We start from the raw sequence: 6,075 nt of genomic DNA on the forward strand, positions 1-6,075 counted from the left end.
AGGTAAATTTGTAGTGTAAGAGTGTCTAATGCACCCAAGAAACCATAGATTTTATTCTGAAATTTACCATAATAAGCACCTTCACTTACCACATAGTTTTAGAGCACTTATGAGTGAGGCCTAGGTTGACCACTATAGTTGCAAGATAGCATAAATTCAGTAGAGTGAAAGGCCCAAGTGAGGGTCAATAGAATTTGGATGGTTTAGTAAGGGCACATCGAGTTAGGAGGCCAAAATTTGGAGATTTTGTCTAGTTTAGCGATCAAGTGACTTAAGATGGGGAGCGAGATCATCCAAGACTAGTGTTGCAATATGGTGTGTGATATTATTTGGTACTTAAATATGGTATATAAGTATATGTGGCTATGTGTACTACTATATTTATAAGGTGATTATAAATTGCGTGCATATAGGCCTAAGTGCCATTTGTGTTTAGTTTTGGGTTGTAAATAGGTTGAGTTGGTGAGAATATTATAATGAGGTTATTATTAATTGTGTAGGATCTCGAGACGAGGGTAAACTTGCCATAAAGGTCGAGTAAAGCTTCCAGTTGCTCCTACTTGCCAGTCCAGTCCAGTCCAGCCTTCTCAAGATAAGTGATTCAACCTACTTTTTAGTTTACACTGCGAATGTGTGATAACTAGTTCTTATATATATGATGCGAGTATCCTGATTTATCTTGTTATACCTGGACCAAGTGATTCTCAAATCTATCTTCGTATTATATAGAAATGCCATGAACCCTCAAGTACTTATTGCAAGTAGATCAAAAGTCATACCATGCTAGTATACCAAAGTAATTGTGATGCCATGATAAAATAGAGATTGTTATAATGCTTGATTGATCATTTTGATTAACATGCTATTAATTCCTGAGAAATCTTGATATTGCACCTTGATGCTTTGATTCAACTCTTGTAAGAACCTCGATAGAAACTTTATCTTGATACCTAAAAGCCAATTATTCTTTAAAGTCATTCATGATTGTTTGATAACCCTATCCTTACCCTAAAGCTTGATACCCTGATATACCTTGAGTTGATGATCATTTTCCTTGTATTTTGACACCTATATGATACTTGGAACCAGTAATGCTTATCTTCTTGATATTTTAATATCCATACCTTATTTGAAACTATTGCTTAAAGTCTAGTTTGGCAATACCCTTTCATATTATCCAATAACCCTACTAAATCTCCTTGTAAATAGAAACTGTGCAAGTACCCTGATAGAGTAAAGTCTAGTGAATCATGGACCTGAGATCTAGTGATCATATTTCCAGTGTTTAAAAGTTGATCTATAATCCCTTGATAAAGATGTTCACTGTTTAAGAAATTTACTATCAACCGACATCAGTTTTTGAAACGATTAAAAATCTGGATTTCAGTCCCAAGGGGGATAAATGTTTTCTTTAAATAGTGGATCTGGACTGAGACGCGAGTCCTTTCCACACTTAAATTGTAGGCTTAAAAGTTGCCTAGGGATCCCATTAATGTTTTAGAACCCAGCGATGTTCGGGATTACTTCGTGACTGATCACCGACTGTAATCCGTAGCGTCATAAAATGGTTTTTGATTAAGAAATGATTTTGGAAATGTTTTGATACAAACAAAAGATGCCATCACCCAAAAGTTCATCTCTTATCATTATTAGCTCTATCTTCACATTGTTATTCTTTTAAACATATCTCAATTTATGTTCTGTATCGTATTGTTTAGCACTTGTTGAGCATTTGGCTCACTACTTGCTTTAACCCTGATATTATAGCTAGCAGATATGGTTAGATTCAAGCAGACCGCACATAAGACTTGTGATGTTGATGCGTATGTTCGTGCTCAGGTAGAATAAGAGATAGTTTTGTGTGAGGACTCGATATTAAAATCAGTTGTAATAGTTAATAGTGTTGGGCTGTTCCAAACCCTAAACTGTAAGATCTTGGATTCGGTTGTATTTACTTTCTTTTATCTATTGTAATAGTTTTATATTATGTATTGTTAAGTTGGGGGTGTGACAGGTTTTGGTATCAGAGCTACGGTTTAGAGTCCCTAGACAGCCCAAATAGGTTATAGGATATATGTATAAGTTATAGATATTATGCGAGAGAGTAGGTTAAGTAAATTTATTATTAATACTCCTCTTATATATCTATGTATGGTTTGTCAGTAAAGGGCGCACTCCTCGTCATCCTCTGGGTCGGACGACACTATTGCTTTCTCTGTGTATGTTGAGTTAAGGCGCGAGTTTGACATGCTTCAGGGCAAGTTCGACCGACTGATAGACCGATTGAAGAATGTGTATGCAGACAACTGAAACTATGAAGGGAAGCCTAAGGAGCAGATGACTGCGAGACTTGATACTTTGGTTCAATACGTCAACACTAAGCTTGAGGAGATGCCATCGCACCGAGACCGTACCAGCCAGTATATCATCCAGATGGTGGCGGATGAGCTCCAGAGTATTGTGAAGACACTTCGAGAGGAGAAGACTACCAAGCCCCGTTCCGATAGAGTGGAGCCTTAGTTCTTTCCATTATCTACCTTTCATGTTGTTGTATTATCGGACTATGTAGAACTCCCTGTTGTTCCTTTAAATAAGCATGTTATTCCTAAATTCAGACCTTATTCTAATCTTGATATATTGTGACCTTAAATTTCAATGCACTATTGTTCCGTTTGCTTTCAATTGTTTATTTTACGCCTTTATATGCATCACCCTATTTGTTTAATTTGAAACTCGACCTCATATGTGAATAAGAATGCTATGCGACACCCTCGAATTATTTCATTATTCATACATGTTTTGACGTAACTCTTATTTCAGGATCATGCCACCCAAAAAGAAGAACCCAACAACCACATCCACCACAGATCCAAATATTCTTCGATTACTGGAAACCTTACAATAGCAAACAAACACTATAGCTCAACAACAACTAACTCTTCAACAACAATTTGAAAACCAAGATAACCGTGAGCCACACCAACTACCTGATCCACTAGTACCACCTCGACAAGTTGTTACTTTCAAGGCTTTTCAGAATTTGAATCCACCTGCATTTCATGATACCACTGATCCAATAATAGCAAACACATGGATTAAGGAAATGGAAAGAGAATTTGAATTGGTACAGTTAGGGGACGATCAGAAGACACCATATGCTACTTACTTCCTGAAGGGCGAAGTCATCTATTGGCGGGATTCAGTAAAAGCTATGGAAGCAAATCAGCAAGTTTCTTGGGAAAGATTTAAGAAGATATTTCTGGAAAAGTATTACCCTAAGTACATGCAGAATCAGATGGAGCTTAAATTTCTTGAATTGAAGTAAGGGAGTATGTCTATACTGGAGTATGAGAAGAAGTTCACAGAATTGTCAAGGTTTGTGACAAAGTATACCAGCAGTGAGGAGGAAAAAGCAAAGAGATTTCAACAAGGATTAGAGTCTTGGATCAAAGATAGAGTGGCTATATTTGAGCTTGATACTTATGCAGGCGGAGTGTAGAAGGTTGCTCTGATTGAGAGTAATGGGATGTAATCAAGGAAGGAAAGGGATAACAAGAAGAGAAAGGTTTCATTCTATGAAGAAAAGTTTGAAGCAGGAAATTCACAAGACAGGAATATGAAGAAGATTGGATTCCATAAAGACGGAAATTTTCAAAAGAAGGGAAATTTGAGCAAAAGACAAGTATCAAAGGGGAACAACCAGGAAAGCCAAGGACAAGTTGGAGAAAACAGATTTCAGAGACCAGAATGCAAACATTGTGGAAAAAGGCACCCCGGAGTGTGTAATAAGTTGAGCATGACATGCTATAGGTGCAACCAGAAGGGACATTTGGCAAACGAGTGTAAGATACCGAAGCCGGGAGTTACATGCTACAAGTGTGGAAAGACTGGACACATAGCTAGGGGGTGTAAGTCAACCGGACTAGTCAAAGCTCAGATGAACGTGGCAAGTACCAGTGCAAGCGTGCCAGCTGAGGTATTGGCCTTACCTCCACCACCTACAACAACTCCGCAAGCAACAGCAAGGACATTTGATTTAAAAATGAAGGACGTTGTTCAGAACTCTGAGGTGATAGCAGGTACACTTTTATTAAATAATGTCGAAGCTAAAGTATTGATTGATTCTGGAGCGACGAGATCTTTCATATCAGAAACTTTTGTTGATAAACTTCAATGTGATAAAATGGTTATGAACGAGGTAGTAAATATGGTAATTGCAAACCAAGAGAAGATTCCTGTGAGTCAACTTTGTCTGAAGTGTGAGATTGATATTTTGGGGTATAAATTTTTAGCCGACTTGATACTCTTCAAGTTGGGAGAGTTCGATATAATTTTAGGTATGGATTGGTTAGGGAAGAATAACGCCCAGATTAATTGTAAGTCCAAGAAGGTGTATTTAAAGACGAAGAGTGGAGAGAAAGTGATATTTAAGGGACAGAGGCAAAAGCAACTCTTTCTTATAATTGTTCAGGCTAAGAAGTTACTTAGGAAAGGTTGTGAGTCGTTCCTAGCTTATGTAGTGGATTCAGAAAAGGACAACCCCAGCATAGAAGATATTCCCGTAGTCAACAAATTTCCAGATGTGTTTTCAGACGAACTACCAGGCTTACCGCCAGATCGATAAATTGAGTTCGAGATCAACCTTGCTCCGGGCACAGAAGCAGTTTCGAAGGCCCCATATAGGATGACACCAGCAGAAATGAAAGAGTTGGCAAGTTAGCTACAAGAATTGTTGGATAAAGGAGTAATACGGCCAAGTACGTCACCATGGGGAGCACCTGTTCTGTTTGTAAAGAAGAAAGATGGAAGTATGTGGTTATGTATAGATTATCGGGAGTTGAATAAGGTGAAGATTAAGAACCGTTACCCGCTACCAAGAATAGATGACCTATTTGATCAGCTGAAAGGAGCAAAGTGCTTTTCAAAGATCGACTTGAGATCAGGATACCATCAATTAAAGATTAAAGAAGAGGATATTCCAAAGACAGCATTCAGGACCAGATACGGATATAATGAATTCTTAGTAATGCCTTTTGGATTGACTAACGCCCCGGCAACATTTATGGATCTGATGAATCGGGTATTTAAAATGTATTTGGATAAGTTCGTAGTGGTGTTCATTGATGACATCCTTATTTATTCAAAGTCGGAAGAAGAACATAAGCAGCATCTATGAATAGCATTGGAGATACTCCGATAAGAGAAGTTGTATGCCAAGTTTTCTAAATATGAGTTTTGGTTAAAGGAAGTTCAATTTTTGGGATATGTTATTGGAGATGAAGGAGTTAAAGTAGATCCGGCAAAGATTGAGGCGATTATGAGTTGGGAGAGGCTAAAGACACCTACGAAATGCGAAGTTTTCTAGGATTGGCGGGGTATTATAGAAGATTTGTTAAGGATTTTTCGAAAATCGCCACATCATTGACTAAGTTAACCAAGAAGAATCAGAAGTTCGAATGGAATACAGAATGTGAGGATAGTTTTCAAGAGTTGAAGCAGAGGTTGGTAACAGCTCCGGTGTTAGTACTACCGGACGACCAAGGAAACTTTGTGATTTTCAGTGATGCTTCACATAAAGGATTGGGCTGTGTGATAATGCAACACAATAAGGTGATCGCGTATGCGTCAAGGCAGTTAAAACCGCATGAATTGAAATACCCTATGCATGACTTGGAACTAGCCGCCATAGTGTTCGCACTTAAAATTTGGAGACATTACCTCTACGGAGAAAAGTGTGAGATCTACACGGATCACAAGAGTTTAAAGTATATTTTCACTCAGAAGGAGCTCAATATGAGGCAAATGAGATGGTTGGAATTGATTAAGGACTATGATTGCTCGATAAATTATCATCTGGGAAAGGCAAACGTTGTAACCAATGCTTTGAGTAAGAAGGAAAGAATGAATATGATAGCAACACCAAAAGAATTGTCTGAAGAGATTAAGAGATTTGAATTGGAACTTTGTGATTGTGGAATAGTTGAAGAAGTTTGTCGTGCAATGACTTTTCAGCCAACATTATTGGAAAAGATAAGGAAATGTCAGGAAGAAGTAATGAAGAAAGAAAAAAATCAG

The sequence above is a fragment of the Apium graveolens genome, chromosome 6, assembly GCF_009905375.1.
Source record: "Apium graveolens cultivar Ventura chromosome 6, ASM990537v1, whole genome shotgun sequence".
Classification (NCBI taxonomy): domain Eukaryota; kingdom Viridiplantae; phylum Streptophyta; class Magnoliopsida; order Apiales; family Apiaceae; genus Apium; species Apium graveolens.